Below are 19,027 nucleotides of genomic sequence, written 5' to 3' on the forward strand. Positions count from 1 at the left end.
TCCCTCTCCCTCTGTTCGGAACAGCAGCAGCAGTGATGAAGGCTGCTTACAGGCAATCCTCAATGTGAGCACCTCGTGTTCACATGCTTCCACAATCACCCACAGAGACCGATACACTCCTGCCACACTTTTAGGCTTAGGCCTACTGTGTTAGGGGATCATGTTGAAAAACTTGTTACTGCTGTGCTGTAAGTTTCTGCTTGGTCACAGTAGCTGTTAGGGGGTGTTTTGTAGGATGTTTAGTTTTTTGTTTATATATTCTATATATATATATATATATAGCTTTCATATGTAGTACTGTGCAAAAATCAGAGATCACTCCTCATTCTTCAGTTTTTTTCATTTCTTTTCAAAACAACCATTAAATATAAACTATTCATTCTTAGCACCAGAAAAAGTATTTAGCCTAAACAGTTGAATATAGTTTTTCCACAGCTAAATATTATTTTTCCAGTTTGTCCATCCTTTGTGTTTATTACTTGTGTAGTTTTTGAGCAGCTTGATTTTAGTTTTTTTTAAGAAATCTCCACACCTCTAAAGTTTAGTCTTAGAAGTGACTTGCATTTTCCCAAAACCCATCCCAAAAACATTCAGAGATGTTGAGGTCTGGATGCTTGGGTAGACCATTGTTCTGAGAACATCAACAGCTTCCACTTTTTTGACTAGTTTCTCAGTAACAATTTCTTGACAGCTACACATCCTTTCAGACTCATAGCATTGAGTTGCCTTCTCACAGTTGAAGGCTGGACAAAAACACCTGTGAATGTTTTCAGATCTGAAGCAAGAGTAGAGCTTGATCTTCTCCTCTCTGTCAAAGATGAAAGCTTTAAAATCTGATGGTGATTTTGATGGTCTTCCAGGTCTTGGACTGTTAATAATTATCTGAACTCCTCTTTGACTGTCAGAAATATCTCTTGAAAAATTAATATCATACATATAATGGTTGCCTTGACTGGAAATAAACTAATTATGCGCAGTACACATGCGGACACTCCTACATTAGATTAAATACAAAGAAAACATACATTTTTAAAGTTTTATTAATGTATTCATTAGATTAATACAGTTCGAAAAACAGGGGTTTGGTTCCTGATGTCTTAGTGCACTCAGCCATTGCATGTGTTTGTTAAATTCCACAGCACAATGAATGCATGCATGGATGTATATATGTTTTGTATGTGTGTAAGTCTATGAGTAGGTGCATGATTGTATGGAGGGTTGGGGGTTGGGTAACTGGCCAGTGAGAACCACTATCAGAATCATATCCTGCAGCTGTGATGTGTGTGATAGGACTAGCACTCCAGGGTGCACTAAATCCTCACTCCCATCACCATCTCCAACTTCTTACACTAAAACTTTCAACAGGACACCCATTACCCCAACAGTATGTGACATTGCTATAAATTTGATCGCCTAGGTCAGTGAACCCTCTCTTGCTCAGGGTGAAATGTCAAAAATTGATTCCTATTGTGGCTGCATCATGTATTGACGAAGCCTGAACCTTTTATGTTATTGCTGTGTAACCGTTTGCCCTTCTTTGTGGAATGGGATATAATCGTTACATTATAAAACTGTACAAGGTCTTATCTTTCCTTTGGATTAACAAATAGATCGCTCCCTCTCTCATTCTCTCTTTCCTTCTCTCTGTCTCTCTGTCTCTCTCTCTCTCTCTCTCTCTCTCTCTCTCTCTCTTTCTTTCTCTCTCTCTCTCTCTCTCTCTCTGTGTGAAATGTATCCTGTTTTTAGCGGAGATAAAGTGCTGTATGTGCTTCTGCAGGTCCGTAGATATATGACAGACTCTCTCTCTGGTCAAGGTTAGAGTTTTTCTCTGTTTAATGACTCTCTCTGCGAACCCAAGGTTAGAGAGAAACGTGCTATACAAGCTTTTGAGAGCACCTTTTGATAGCTCCAGATTCAGGCTAAGAATTATGTGTCTTTAGGGACCACAAGTACAATCTATGTTCATATATACATAAACAATGCGCCTTGATTTCCTCTGACCACTAAATTGTGTTTTGTAGCCATGAGAAGAGCTTGGATCTGCTTGTTAAGTATGCCACTGGCCCACTTATAACTTAAATGACTAGTTTAGTTAACCTCTCTGCTCAAGTCCAGCGTATCGTTATGGCAACAACAGAGCACTGCATAATTTCACTGGCATTAACATCCGTCATCTTCCTACTCCTGCTATAAATACAACTGACAGCAGAAGTCTACACGCACACCCTGCACATTCACATTTCAGTGGGAAAGAGTGAGTCGGGTTTCAGAGGTGAGGCACTCTGATAGTCCAGCAGATGAAATATTTGCTGACTTCCCTCACCTAAGGGAGTGCTGTTCTGATGGAGGCACTTATATGTGGCCCCATTAGTCTCTGAGGATTTTCTCTAGCCCACTTTTCACACAATCCGTGCCAATTAAGCACCCGAATTATGTATAATAGTGGGAGTGACTCGCGTTTGCCAGAGCAGGAACGAATAGGGCCGCATGACAGAGGGAGACTGTTGAATAATTAGAGTGAATTTTCAGAGCCCTGGAAGCTCAATCATATTCTGCCATATGCTAACTATTTTTAACCTAATCTCTCTCTCTCTCTCTCTCTCTCTCTCTCTCTCTCTCTCTCGCTCTCTTTCTCCCTCCCCTCTCTCTGCATATCCTCTTCTGTTCTAAGGAAATTCACTGCACTTCTTGAAGAACCTGTGAGTATTAAAGAACAGGACTGAGGCTCTGCAGTTTCAGAGGTGCTTGAAGAAAGTAAGGCTGCTGTCTCATAGTCTACACTTCACTAGATAAAAACATATGTACAAGTGTTACATTTTATAGACACATAATAGGGTGAATTCAGCAAAAGTGGGCATCAGGTAAAATGGCATGAATAAACTTCATGCTGCATTGCTCTGTGAGTGTCTAGCCATATAATATAAGAATATCATTAATAACAAGGGTGCTTGTGAGTCAGCATTGTGTGGGCGTAGAATTGTAAGACTCTATCTGAAATATTTGTCAAAACTGAATTATTTACATATAGTTAATCACTTCATTTCACATTTGGCTGTTGTTGCTGTGGTGGAAACTTTTGAGAACAAGCATTGTAGCTTCTTAGGTTGGCATTATAAAATTCTATCTGCATCAGCCAATCCATAAGACTAATTAAAGTGGGTAAACCAATTAAAATACATGCATGTTTTAGCCATGTCTCCAAGCTCAGCAGGAAGCTATTTTAGAGGGCTTAGTAGCTTGGCTATGAATATTTTAGACTTTTAGATTTTTAAAACAATGTAGTAAGATGGATTGTGATAAAAGACTAGATGAAAATGTAGCGATACTGCCAATTGACCAGCTTTTTTTAGGTGACGTTGCTAATGTTAGCTGGAGTTTCTCACCATAGTCATCTCTGTAAATAGAGATCTAACTAGAAGCTGAGATTATGTCATGTGGTTCATCGATAAGTTAATTTGTCATCATTGGAGCTTATTACTTTACTAGAAATTAAAATAAAAATAAAATAAATAAAAATAAAAAACATGTTTTGTCCATCCTGAAAATTCCCATTGTCCTAGGATTTTTGTATTCAGTGGTCAAAAGTATCTTAAAGAAATAACTTCAATATATTAGCGTTAATTGTTCTACATAAGACTTTTGCCATTTTAAATGTGTAAGTTTTTGATTCTCAATATGTCAAAACCGCAGTGAGTGCAGATAGAACCTTATAATTATAAACTCATGATTTGATTTCACTGGTTGTTTTTATAATTCGTACTTCTGGTGTATCTACTAAAAGTCACCCTATACATTTTGTATATGTGCCTCTTTTTATACATTCAAACTCTGTAAGCCCTCAGCACACTGTGTTAAAGTCTTAAATATTGATTACATCTGTATTTAATGGATGAGAATAAACTCTAGTTAACATATGGAGTCAGAATGCAGCAGGAGGAGGCACAGTTCTTTAGCAGTATAATAGTTCTCTACTCAGAATGGCAGAGCAGACTGCGCAGCTTCAGAGTGGGCCTGCCATAACATATGCCCACATACGTCCATACTGTATCAGACAACACACTGCCAAAAACCAAAACAATTAATTTGCTTTACTAACTTACAGCTGATTGAACCATCTGTGTGTAAAATAAATAAAGTTTGGCTAGGGCTAGAGGAAAGAAGAGGAGGGGTAGAGAAAGAGAGAGCAAGCGAGTGAGAGATAGTGAGAGAGAGAGAGAGAGAGAGAGAATCCCTAGGCCCCAGCTCCTTCTGATCAGCCTCTCGTCAGTTCTCTCACTGCCCTACACCATCTCAGGCTTTAATAATTCATGCTGTGCTGATGCCGAGTGTTTATTTTTAGTGATGAGAAGATTGATGAGCCGTTCATATCACTCTTAACCACCAGCTAATGAACTAATTAGCAGGTCTAAATGAAGCCGCACACTGGATAACATGGCAGCACCAGCAGCAGTAGCGTGGATCTGCAGTGATTCTGTACACAGTTTTCTCTAACAGGAGCCAGAAAATGTGCACCTCATACCTTTTTGGTATTACAGTCAGCGCAGCTTTCCCAGTCATAGATTAAAACTAGTCTTTCACTAAATTGCTGTGCCAATGATGAAAACACTATACACTCTTTTTAGACTATAAACATAGGCTAAATTTGGATATGGCCCATAGATTTAAACATTTTGTTGGTATCAAAACAATCACACCACTACTGAATCTTTACCAAATGTTTCTGTAGTGGATGTTTTAGTGCTAATTTCAGTTAAGTTTAAGCAGAACTCAAAATCACTAGCCAGTACTTGACTACCAAACACACATAATATTTCTCGTTAAAACAAGCTTTTTTTGTTGAAAATGTTTCACTGGTAACAGTTTTTATATTATGCACTGGTTTTAGGCTTTGGGTCACATTTACCTTGTTACATAGTTTTTTTGTTATGTCACAGAAGATAACATATTTACATATAGTACTGTGCAAAAGACACCCATCCAAATTGTTCGATTAGAGCAGCACAAACAGAGTGTAACAATAGAATAAATGCCCATTAACATAAATGCAGTAAAAGGAAACAAAAATATATTCTCAAAAAAAAAAAAAGAAACAAGAAGTTTAGTCTGACACTAGTTTAAATGCTGAGCTTTTTTTGAGGTTTTGGCATGATTAATTGAACTCTTTAACATACGTAAGGTCACTGCGTTTTGTATTGATTTTGTATTATTCTATATTATCTATTCATCCTACATCTGTTCATATAAAAGATATAAGGAGCATTTCACGCCACACTTCAGAACACAAAAACATGTTTTTGGAATCAGCCATACTGCATAGCAGTCAATCAGAGCAGAGTTTATTTACATATATCAGTCTTAAAGACACAGTATAAAAACAGCCAGTTTAACAACCTGTAAAGAGATAAAGAGGGGTTGGGAAATGGCCATGTAAAAATGAATTATGAATGTTTTGGTACATAAACACACAAACGAGGTAAGTGGACCTCAGGGGGAAAAAAAATTACAAGAAGAATGTACAAGACGGCTCCTTTAATATTTAATCTGAAATGTTAAAAGGACAGATCAATGGCACACATATGCATTTTGAAGTGGAGTCTTATGAGTGCCCCTTGTTTGCTTTAAAGTGTAACCATGACCCGCATTGTGTGAAAAGATCACTGTGGGATGATTACATATTCCTCTGTTAGGAGATAAACTGAGCAAGAGTGGGGAGGTAGAGAGACAGTGTGGCAAATGGCTGACAGATTGATGACAGGATGAGTGAGAACAGGTGAGTGAACTCCAGTGTCCTCTCTTGCCCTGAACATGTGCGCAACATTGAGCGGAACATTTATCAGTGTGCTGTCTTCAGCTTGCTTCTTCTACTCTATTTGGCAGAAACAGGATTTCTCCTTCTCCCTCCCATCTTCCTAAATAATTCCAAACTGGGAGCTTCCCATCAGACCTCTGCCTTTGGCTGACTTTGACCTGCTGCTTTGTTGGGTGAAAGGTTGCATGTCCTTGTTTCAGAGAGTTGATTGGGCCATGTTCTAATTACTGGTTTATCATTGACATAACACCTTGCTCTCTCATTTTCCTCCTTGCCAACAGCGCTCATATCGGTAGCCTTGAACACATCATTTTGCCTTCCCCGTTCGCTGATTGCCTGTAGAGGCTGCAGTAACAAGATGTCAGCCCACTGTGAATTCTAATTTAACGCAGGCCAGTCCTTGCTAGGTATTTGTACCATCCTACAGGGTCTTCAGCCCAGGAGAGATGCCTCCCAGAAGCTTCACCACAGCGCCTCTGCTGATTATGGCTGAATTACCTTGTTTTCTCCTCACTCCGGCTGTTTTTAGCACTCTGACACCAACATTAGAAGGCAGAATCCCACATGGCTGCTGCAACCTAAAAGTTAATAATCCTTTTAATTAATGGTTAAAGCCGATATTGAGCACAAAGTATGAAGGATTACAACCTAAATGAGCAGCATCAGTTAGGCTACACTTTAAGTGTTGATCTGAGAACCCTGGCACCATAATGAGTCATAAAAACCCAAGAGCTGTTAGGGGAGGGTGTAGAAATCTTAGTTTGTGTATTAACGATGGTGGTGTGTGTTCATTAGGGGTAGCTGTGAAATGCATGGCCCCTCTGGAGTGAGCCCCTCCAGCTGGTCCTGCTCGAACCTGGTACTGTGTGCAATACGATCACTCCATCAGTTCTATCTGCACTCATCAAGCAGCCTTATCAATAAACACACCCTCAACAATTAGCCAACACTGAGGGGGAATAAAACCATGGGCCAAGGAATAAATGCCAGACGTACACTTTAATCGCCGACACCGTTAATCAGTAAAATGCCTTCATATCTTTTGATTAAAGTTTTATTAGAGGAAATGTGTTGGGATATTCGTTTGATGCTGATTTTCCATTAATGGCAACTGGAGGGTTTGGGGAATGGCTGTGGCAGATGCTGCTGGTCAGTCACGCTGGGCCTCCTCACGTCTGTAATTGCAATTTCTCACCTACAGAGGGTGGTGGAGGAACCCCCGTTAAAGGCAAGTCTCTGCTTAACAATTATTGTCGAGCAAATTACCAGGTAGGCAATATATAAGCTGTCAGGAGAGGTTAGCAAGAAAAAGTGTAAGGAAATGGACCATTGAGCCATTCATCATGGCTGTACTTGCTGGATCCAAATTGAAAAAATGTCATTCTATCTGTTGGAATTAGAGGATGTTACAGCTTAGCTCATCATGGCGGGCTGAAAATGAGGGGAGAAAACATGTAATGAATGCTCCTTTTCCTCTTCTCAGTACCAATCTGTCAAAGATCAGATTACATCTAAATGTGCATTTCTACAATTCTATACATACACAGTGCACAGACATTTACAGTTAAAAAGGGGGGGGGGTGCTGATGAAGAATCCCTCAGTGGCATCCTAGTGTATGAGTGGAAAACAGTTTTGTACTCACACGAGAGCTGTGCTCTACCATCTGCTTGGTTCTCTGCATGGTGCACACACACATGCTCACACCCTTGCTCACTGACATTTTCAAATGATTGCATGCACATGCACTCCTAAATACAGGGGCAACATAGATAGAAACAAGAAAACACACTCACACGCAAATATATTATATTCACATATACACATGCTAGTTTATATTTGGCAGCGTGATGTCCAGTTATAATTGAATGAGTGCTTCTTGACTACAATAACCAGGTTTTCTGAAAATTATGTCCTTTTTCAAAAGCTACAGTTGCAGGACCTCTATTATACTCATCCAAACAATAACAGAAATTATTGGAAAAACATTTTTGAAGAATGAAGACACTGAAGCAGTAAAAACTTTAGGAAAAATTAATGGGTAAAAAAAATGCTTCATCAGTCTGACACAATTAAATGGTTTCCCAGTCATGCTTCTTATAGCTTCTAAACATTTGTAAAAGCCATGGAAAAAAAGAGTCTGCATGGTCAAAATAATCTGCTTGGGGAATAACTTGTTTCCAGTGTCATATTGTAATTCTAAGAGCTGACTACTTTTCCAAATGAAAAAGAAGGCTTTTATTTCTCATCAACACTGTTGTGTGTTTCAGTGAGGTATATGGCTTTATGTCTTACTTGGTCAGGACTAGCCCAGTTCGTTACCAATTATGGCAAGGGCAGATTAGAGTAATAATATATTAAGTTGAATATTAAGGTTTGTCATAATTAATGTGCCTTTGGTCAGTTCTATAAGTTTCGTCTACTACAGATTCAAGCAAATATCAGTAGCTTGAAAGTCCTGGAATTTTATTGGTACCTTTGTATTTTTTTAAATTGTAATAATAATTTTGTTACAGTTAAATAATTGTGAGAAAAATGTTCTTTACTTAGCTCTCTTGTGGTCATTCATTTAAAGTTAATTGATTAATTAATTAATTTTAAGAAGCATTCTGTTGCTGATGACAACACTTGCTGTGCAAGTGTTTGGAGCTTTAAAATTTCATGATCACAAAAAGAGTAGCATCCAACAATCTTTTATTTATTAGGCAGTTTTCAGGGTATAATTTAGGCAGCTCTGCACTAGAGTACATAGTACTACATAGTATGTGTAACACTCTTCATTGACCGGTTTTAGGCTACTCCTTTCTCCTCCCACCTCTGCGTAAGCTTTCAGAAACACTGGCTTCGGTTTGAATACTATCAGTTAGCTCTAGGCTCGTAGTAGGCACTTTAACCCCTGTGATATCACAGCCTGCTCGGGATTCAGACTCTGCCTCGGTCACAGAAGTCTGTTTTATTATTGTTTTCTCTGGAATCGCCCCATTTTGTCGTTTAATGGCGGCTTGGAGTGCTGGCGCTGAAATGGCGCCCGAGGGAACAGCGCACGAGCGGCTGAATCTGCCCACCTATTAAGCAGCCTCCATTCAATTAGAATGCATGGAAACCTGACGTACCATAACTCACAGCTCTCCACGCCTGCATAAAGCATGTCTGAGGCACTGGCAGTGCACTAAAAACGCTGAGCCAATCTGACGACCACTTTTATTGGAAGCTAATTACATTCTTGATGGCTTTTTTTGGTTTCCGAAAACCAAAGCTGGATTAGTGGCTTGCCATGATGGGAGAGCGTAGAAGGGCTAGGCACTGGTCATCACAGTAAATTTGGATGGATGTAGAGAGAGAAAGAGCACTGAAGAGATTATTTTGAGCTAGCAGCCACTGCAGAATCTCTCTCTCTCTCTCTCTCTCTCTCTCTCTCTCTCTCTCTCTCTCTCTCTCTCTCTCTCTCGCTCTCTTTCTCTGCTGCCATCAATTAGGCCGCGTCTCAGGCCAGCACTCCCATATTTCCATGTCTAATAAATTATGCTGCATATCAGAAATGGCGCGGTTACCTATTTAAAAAACAGGATTGTGTCCAGGCGGCCCATAAATATGAAATATGAAAGGCAACAAATTGAGACAGTCAATAAAGTGTGAGATTTGTTATAGGGCTAAATGCTACATGGGGAAAGGTGAGACTTACTATCAGGAATTATGATGATAGAAATGGACTTTGATTGGTGTTTAATTTTGCGCTTCTGTACAGGCTTGGAAACAGCAGGCAGGTTCTATTTACTGTATGATTAATAACAGGCCTACTGCGCTTCTGCAAAATGAAGACATTACTTCTAATTTGACTTTTATTGTAAAAATCACCTTTTTCCTACATTGAGATTGGGTTCATTTATATCATATTATTGCTTAAATGCTCCCTCCTGGTTTTAATTTAAAACAGAAAAAATGTATCCTCACCTTTTTTCCATTTTTTACCAGCAGCAAACATAGCGTGCCTGTGTTGTTCAGAATCATCTCTGAATCACCTCATTAATTTGCCACAGTTCCATAGTTTATGTCATTATTGCTGTGCTCAGGGTTTTCTTTAAATCTGTGTAATATCTTTGCCTCTTTCTTCATTTTGACCTCCCAATGGTTTCCGACCCCCCACATTTTTAATTGCTCATTACATAAATCTGCCCCAACAGCCTGAAATAAAGACTTTTATTGGGCACTCGCATGAGCCCATGAAAGGCCTGCATGCTGACGTTGACACATTCCAGACCAGGTCCATTTGTTTAGAATTAGTGTGACCATTCATGAACGTGCGTGAGTGACCCTCAGAACAGGTAGTCGATCACAGAGAGAGGGATTTCTCCGCTGGTGGCCGATCACGAGGCTTTTAGCAGGTGAGGCCTACCGCGGTGAACAGCAAAGCGTCGCCAGGCCTTCTCACGCACAGGGGTCATGAGGGGTCACCAGCGCTGCAGGTCCTGACACCATGACAGATTAAGGGGATGGAGCTCAGCTGATGCGTGTGCAGTGGAGGACCCACAGTCTGCATTAGTTCACTGTGCATTAGCTCGCACCCGTACCCAGTACAGGGGGATGTGCGTGTGACAGACTCATAAAGCTCCATGATGGATTCAGACTGAGGCACGCCAGATTGGCTCAGAGTGTGGGAGGAGTGGGGCCAGATCAAGCAGGTTTCTGTAGCAACTGCTGCCACAGGCCCTATTTTACATGGAGGTGCTTTGACAAGACAGGCCTGCACCTTTCCACTTAGCACTTTGGGTTGATTGTGCGTGCCTGCGTGCCCGTGTCTGCGTGTGGGCCACTGTGCATGAATGAAAGTTTAAGTTGTATAAGTACTAGTTCTTTTCTCTTTCAATTCATAACATCAAATTAAACTCTTATTGTCTAAATGGCTGTGAGATTCAGAAAATAATTAGTTTTTCCGTCTTCGCTTGTTCAGTCCATGTCCGTTTAATAGATTTTCCCCACTAGGATGTTTAATTCCGTGTGTATGTTGTGTGTGCTGTCTCCCAGGTGCTGTGCCCTTGGGGTCAGCCTTTATAGAAGGCCTGTGTTCCTCATAATTTGTTTATGAGCCTGTCAAAGTCAACACTCACTTCATTTTCAGGATAATAGCACCTGGACAAGTGGTAGCTAAATTACTTTTTACCGGTCTCTAGGCTAGGTCATTCTTTCATTCATTTCATTAGTGTGTTATAAGGGCCCCCCCACCACCATTCAGTTGATGGTTTGGAACTACACTGTCAACAAATGGGTCTGCTCCACAGATTCATTGGCAGGGTTATTTTCTGCGAGACATTTTGACTTTTGATTTTTTAAGACTGCTCACGTGTTTATTCATAAACTGTCAGCTCGGAGGGGCTGGCTTTTTTTTTTCATTCTTTTTTTGCAGAGCCACCCGAAGCAGTCTGGCTGCATTTGGCTTGGCTCATATCTGGGGAGAGAAAATTAATGCTTATTAATGGAGCCTATAAAGGCGACTAATTGAGCATTCCGGAACTCGCTGAGTTGGGCATCTGCTACTGACATTCTACAGCACTGGGCCTGCAGTACTCTCTCTCTCTCTCTCTCTCTCTCTCTCTGTCTCTCTGTCTCTCTATTTCTCCCTCGCTCCCTCCTACTCTCTCTCGCTATGACACGTGGTCAGGCAGTTAAAATAAGGAGGGGCAGGCGGGGTCATTACCGAGACAGCCATGTTAATGACACCTGATCTTTCAAACGAGCCCTCAGAGCCAACAGTGACTGATCTTTCGCTTGGTGAGGCCATGCTGCCGTTTAAGTAGCCAGGAATAGCGGTTCGGAAAGGATGAGGGTGTGCTCCACACCATATGTGTAATCATATCAGACGTGTTCTGTTTGAATACCCCCGCATCTTTGAGAGGCATCACAGTAATGCAGAGATAGACAGACATTCTGCATGCTAGCATGTGCAGTGCAGCTTTGCTGAACATTCCTATTACACGTCCTGCCTGTCTGTCTCCCCCATCTCCCCAGATGTCTCCTGAAAACACACGTCTTAGTGTGTGAGGAGGGCTGTGTCTGGGCGTATGCGTGCCTGAGACGTCGGCCGTTGTTGTGTTCGCACGGCCCTGCAGTGAAGAACAGAAAGGTCATGCATCTTCCATTACTGAAGTGTATTTTAATAGGCCTGCACTGGTATAAGAACGTAAATCAGCTGACCTTGGAGACAAAAGAGGAGCCACACATCTGTAAAACAATCATCTCTCGGCTACCTTTGTCATCCATGCTCCTGCACCCATACGTTGCTGCCTCTTGGCTCATGCAAACATGTGTGCACACATACACAGTGGCACAAAACTGGCATGCCTGATGCAGAGGCACAGAGCAGCACAAAAAAGATGGACAGCGGTTTTTATCTTTTACAAGAATTAAATCGGCTTTTCATTTCTCACCCTGCAGCCCATTTGATTCCAGTCACACCTAATAGAGAAAACATGGTTGGCAGTGAGGTTCTCAGCAAATTATGTTCAGTTTCTTCAACACAGAAACATGTGCCAGGTGGCATCCCTACCCTCTGGGCTATTTTCTCTTTTCAACCATCCAGGCTGGAATTTAATGAATTTATCACATCGATTGGCTAGATGATTCACTTGGTGATATTGCTATTATTATGCCTGAGTATTTCTAGTTTGCAGTTAAAGACACATTTTATAGCTCCTGAGGGGCTGTTTTATGCCGATATGTGAGAATAGGCTCCCGCCACACCTCCACCTCCCACATAGACTCAGAGGCGTGAAGACTCATTTAGAAAGAGAACGAATGATATAGAGAACACACTTTATACAGGTAGATCACAGTGATTTATAATACTTTGCATTATGGAAAACCATAAATACATTAATGTGCAAGCAGATAGAAGGAGGATTTGTAGCTGAGCTGAAACTGCTATGTTCGTTACTCATTGGGAATTATGCCAGTATTGGAGGTAGATGAAGATGTAGAAAGGATTTTACAGCTCATTTTATCTCATGGTGAAATTTATGTGGAGTGCATCCAAGCGCAATATGTGAACATGACCTTTTGCCCTTTTTTTTATTCTTTTGTCATAAACATACGTCAGGTGGACTGTGTATCTCATGGCTGTACTGGCACTTTGGTGTAGTTTTACAGCTTTCCCTCTCTTTCTCTGACTCTCTGAAAGGCCAGATCACTAGAGGGCTGCAGGAACGTGAGTAAATGCCCTAATAATCTTCCATTACATTCCAGCACACAAAGTGGCAAAAGCATAGTGCTGTAGCCAGGACCACTAGAGGCCAGCCCGAGTCAACACAGAGACTGTCCAAGTCAAGTCCAAGTCAGGGCACAGACCAGGAGTAGCGAGACAGAGACAAGAAACAGACCAGATTAAGATCTTTTCAAGGGGAAAAATTTAATTTATTTGTAGTTCATTGTAAATTCATTATCATTCATTATACATTATATATTAATGACATATTATATTTCATAATAGATTTTGTAGTCCAGAGCAAACTCATTGTATAAGAATGTTTGTCCAAAAAGAAGGTTTGCACTATTTGTCTGCATTAAAGATTTCACTTAAACTTTTTAACATTAAATCTATCATACATTTGGTATAATATATCATTAAATAACATACAGGCAAAAATATTAATTATTATTACATTATACTATAACGGAAACATGGTAATAATAAAATTCCGATCTGCTTTCAGGGGGATGTTTGAATATCATAGCCAAAGAATATCAATGAACAAATAATGCCCAGTTAAGTGGTCATGAAAAAGGTCAATTATATCCTTAACTGGCAGTAAAATATGTAATTTAAACATGTAGAGAAATAAATTTTTTATTTTGTTTGAAGGTACTGTTGCTATTTAGTAATGACAGAAAAAAAAAATTCCAGTTACGTAACACAGTGGCATTGCACTCTCAAACAGTCCACCTGACCCAAAGACTGGGGCTAGACCAAGTGAAAATAATGTTGAGATTGAGGCAAGACCAAACCTGTTATTTCATACTCTTAAAACTGAGATTGAACTAGAGTACAACACTACAAAAGCACATAACTTATAAAAGTTCTTGCGTTGACCACCCATTAACATTAGTTGTGTGATGCATTAGTAACTCACAGAAGTGCAGAAAAATGTAAAACCTGATTTCATCTCCAGTAAATAGGCAAGTAAATATCTGATACCACATACTATTACATTTATTTGCATCCACCTTGCAGGCTCTATATTGCACAATAAAAACTCAATATGTGAATAATATTCACATATACCTCTCAGAGTTGGAAGTGTTTGTATACCACTGGCTCTCATAGATGTCTCTTTGTAAGCGAGGGGAGAACTATACAATTCTGCTCATCTCAGCATTCTCAGCATTTCTCCTGTCTTGCTCTCTCTCTCTCTTGCAGAGAGCACAGATCAGTGCTCTTATAGATCGGCCCACAAAATCAATGCTGTGAATACTAATGACCTTTAAATCTCTGAATGCCCACAAACAAAGCAGGAACATGTCCATTATGTCCAACAGCCAGAGAGCAGAGCCGGTTGCTTTCTATAGAAGTTGCACTGATGCACACTAATGCAACCCAGCTGGCCAATCTAAAGCTTAATCTTACCCATTATGAAGGAAATAGTAAAACTGGTAACAAGCCTAACAAGATATTTCTGGCATTGCAATTTAAATAATGTAATATAATATCCACGTATTAATATTTGAGAGAATTTGTCAGTAACAATAGTAGTAACTGGAAATAAAGAGTGTTACCTGTTAATTAATGAGGCATTCCCATACATTTCAATGTGTGTTTATATGTGTGTGTGCATTTCATGCTGCATATGGGGGGCGTCAGTGTTGCTGTAGCTTTCTCCTGCCTTTGCTGTCAGAATGCAGAACGCCTATTCACGGCTTGTCAACGGTGTCGGGCAGAGCCTGTAAAAACCTTTTTCCTCTTTCACTAACAACTGCACAGCACACAGACACACACACACACACACACACACACACACACACACACACACACACAGACACTTACACTCTTTCAGTCTCGCATGCACACATACACACAGAGTAGGTGCCCACTCTTCTGACAGGATGTGGTGCTGGCACAAATTGTAATTCATAAAGGTTAAGGGGGTCAATGCCTTTTATTACCAGTCTGAGTGCATGCAGCTTGATGGGGGCTGCATGCAAATGCAGTGTCTCAAGATGTTCGCTCAACAGGAGAGGGAGAGAGAGAGAGAGAGAGAGAGAGAGAGAGAGAGAGAGAGAGAGAGAGAGAGAGAGAGAGAGAGAGAGAGACTGAATACAACGGAGGCTGGCAGATATAAAGTGGGAAAAAAGAGACTTGATGCTTCTGGTTTTCCAGAGTTGATTTGGTCTCTAACAACCCTTTTAATGAAACATGACTGAACCAAAGCAGATAACTGTAATAGCTGGCACCACACATATAAGTATGTGAACATATGTAGCCTGTAGTAAAATGTACCAGAATGTGTAGAAAACACTGGAAACACTGTATGCTATGTATGGGCAGCAAGATACCCAGTATGCCTGCCCTGTCCACTGAAAGGAGAACCCATGACCCACACTCCTTAGAGAGCCTTGGTGAACAGTGGGCACATTAGACTCTTTGACCCCCTCTGGTGGTCAGGGAGCACAAGGATCATCTCTGTCTGCAAGTTCATGTATGTTTATTCAACAAAGAAGTACTAAAAGACTAGCATTTTGTACCTGTTATAAGAAATGAAACACATATATGTTACATAAAGATGATGACTATGAAAAATAAAGTTAGTTAAGATGAAGTTCTAAATACAGTATATCACAAGAGTGAGTACACTTCTCACATTTCTGCAAATATTTTCATGGGACAACACTATCGAAATTAAACTTTACTATGAAACTATAACTTTAAAGTAGTCACTGTACAGCTTGTATAAGAGTAGAGATTTACTGTCTTCCAAAAATAACTCAACATACAGCCATTAATGTCTAAATAGCTGGCAACACAAGTGAGTCCCAGTTGTTCCCAACTGTGTCGTTGTCCCTCCCTGGTGTCATGTGACTTGTTAGAGTTACAAGGTTCCAGGTGTGAATGGGGAGCAGAGCTATTAAATTTGGTGTTGTACAATTCTCTCATATTGACCACTGGATATTCAACATGGCACCTCATGGCAAAGAACTCTCTGAGGATGTGAGAAATAGAATTGTGGCTTTCCACAAAGATGGCCTAGGCTATAAGAAGATTGCTATCATCCTGAAAACGAACTACAGCACAGTGGCCAAGGTTATACAGCAGTTTTCCAAGACAGATTCAACTTGGAACAGGTCTCACCAGGGTCAACCAAAGAAGCTGAGTCCACAATTTTAGCATCATATCCAGAGGTTGGCCTCAACAAATAGATGCATAAGTGTTAGAAGCTTTGCTGCAGAGGGTGAAGAAATGGGAGGTCAGCCTGTCAGTGCTCCATATGCCGCACAATGCATCAACTCAGTCTGCATGGCGGTTGTCCTAAAAGGAAGCCTCTTCTGGAGCTCTGCTGCACAAGAAAGCCTGCAAACAGTTTGCTGAAGACAAGCCGTCTAAGAACATGGATTACTGGAACCATGTCCTGTGGTCTGATGAGACCAAGATAAACTTGTTTGGCTCAGATGGTGTCCAGCATGTGTGGCAGTGCCCTGGTGAGAAGTACCAAGATGACTGTCTCTTGCCTACAGTCAAGCACGGTGGTAGTAACGTCATGGTCTGGAGCTGCATGAGTGCTGCCGGCACTGGGGAGCTGCAGTTCATTGACGGAAACATGAATTCCAACATGTACTGTGACATTCTGAAGCAGAGCATGTTCCCCTCCCTTCGGAAAGGGGGTCGCATGGCAGTTTTCCAACACAATAAGGACCCCAAACTCACCTCGAGGATGACAACTGCCTTGCTGAGGAAACTGAAGGTAAAGGTGATGGACTGGCCAAGTATGTCTCCAGACCAAAACACAATTGAGCACCTGTGGGGCATCCTTAAGCAGTAGGTGTAGGAGCGCAAAGTGTCTAACATCCACCAGTTCCATGATGTCATCATGGAGTAGAAGAGGATTCCAGTAGCATCCTGTGCAGCTCTGGTAAATTCCATGCCCAAGAGAGTTAAGACAGTGCTGGATAATAATAGTGGTCATTCAAAATATTGACACTTTGAGCACAATTTGGACATGTTCATTGTGAGGTGTACTCACTTGTGTTGCCAGCTATTGAGACAATAATGGTTGTTTGTTGAGTCATTTTCAGAGGACAGTAAATCTATACTGCTATACAAGCTATACACTGACTACTTTAAGTTATATCCAAGTTTCATTTCTATAGTTTTGTCCCATGAAACGATATAATAAAATATTTGCAGAAATGTGAGGGGTGTATTTACTTCTGTTAGATACTGTGTGTATAGAGAGGAACTGTGGTACTGTATGAGGAAGTCAGGTGTAGCTGAAAAGTATGTTAGGGTGGTGCAGGACATCTATGAGGATAGTGAGACAGTGGTGAGGTGTGCAGTTGGAGTGACAAATGGTTTCAAGGTGAAGGTAGGGTTACATCAGGGATCAGCTTTGAGCCCCTTCTTGTTTGCAATGTTGATGGAAAGGTTGACAGATGAGGTCAGACAGGAGGCTCCATGGACCATGATGTTTGCAGATGACATTGTAATCTGTGGTGAGAGTAGAGAGCAGGTGGAAGAGAATCTGGAGAGGTGGAGGTTTGCAATATAGAGGAGAGGAATGAAGATCAGTAGAGACAAGATGGAATACATGTGTGTGAATGAGAGGGCAGGTGGAAAGGTGAAGATGCAAGGAGTAGAGGTCGTAAAGGTGGATGACTTCAAATATCTTGGGTCAACCATCCAGAGCAATGGACAGTGTAGAAAAGAGGTGAAGAAGAGGGTGCAGGCAGGATGGAGTGGGTGGAGACGGGTGTCAGGGCTGATGTGTGACAGAAGGATAGCAGCAAGAGTGAAAGGGAAGGTTTACAAGACAGTAGTGTGTCCTGCTATGATGTATGATTTGGAGACTGGCTCTGTCTAAAAGACAGGAGGCTGAGCTGGAGGTGGCGGAGATGAAGATGCTGAGATTTTCGTTGGAAGTGACAAGGCTGGACAAGATTAGAAATGAGCAGATCAGAGGGACAGTGAAGGTGGAGCAGTTTGGAGATAAAGCCAGAGAGGCCAGGTTGAGATGGTTTGGACATGTGTTGAGGAGGAATAGTGGATATATTGGTCAAAGAATGTTGGAGATGGAGCTGCCAGGTAGAAGGAGAAGAGGTAGACCTCAGAGAAGGTTTATGGATGTAGTGAAGGTGGACATGGAGATGGTTGGTGTAAAAGTAGAGGAGGCAGTGGATAGGGCAAGATGGATGCAGATGATCCGCTGTGGCAACCCCTAAAGGGAGCAGCCGAAAGAAGAAGAAGAAGATACTGTGTGTATAGTGTAATAAGCATATTTTATGTTCTGGAATGCACAAGCTATGCACTACAATAACCACAACTAATGAACATGTTCGATTCTATCAAATCATTCCAAGTTAACCTTTCACCAAGGAACAAGATCACCATGAAACCTTGTTTCAATTGAAGCCCGGTAGCCACATTGGACTTTGCAGATATGACTAGGCTCCCCTGACCTAGGGTATTAGTGTGAATAACTCTGCTGCATTGTGCAAGGCTATGGCATGCCTGGCTGTGTTCACCTATACAGAGGAACACACCTGAGGAAGCATTAGGGGGATTCTACCACTGAAGGCACCAGCAGAGCCCAGTTAGGCTCAGTGCACTCATTAGCTTTACCTTCGCATGGCCCATAGAACTGGCAAGCCATTCATCACTCTCAACTGAACAAATAGTGCTGCTGAAAGAGTGCACCTATAAAACAGAGAGACAAAGTCTAGTCTAACGTCAGGCACTGTGGGAGCACATCATTAAATTCATATCTTCACAGATGTAATGGTGAGAAGGGTGTAGCTCAGGTGTTTTCCACTCAGGTGTAACTGAGAAAAGATTAACTTTAGTGATCAAAAGAAAAATGAAAGGCAATCAAAAATCATTCCATGAATGCCACAATCTATATTTTTAATACACACATACATATATGTATGCTCTAAAATAAGTGCAGGAGTATGGCTAAAATAAGGCTACACCTAAGTACAGGGTTTAAATAAATCATAATCTTTTAAATAAATGATAACAAAAT

This window comes from Pygocentrus nattereri, chromosome 6, assembly GCF_015220715.1.
Source record: "Pygocentrus nattereri isolate fPygNat1 chromosome 6, fPygNat1.pri, whole genome shotgun sequence".
Classification (NCBI taxonomy): domain Eukaryota; kingdom Metazoa; phylum Chordata; class Actinopteri; order Characiformes; family Serrasalmidae; genus Pygocentrus; species Pygocentrus nattereri.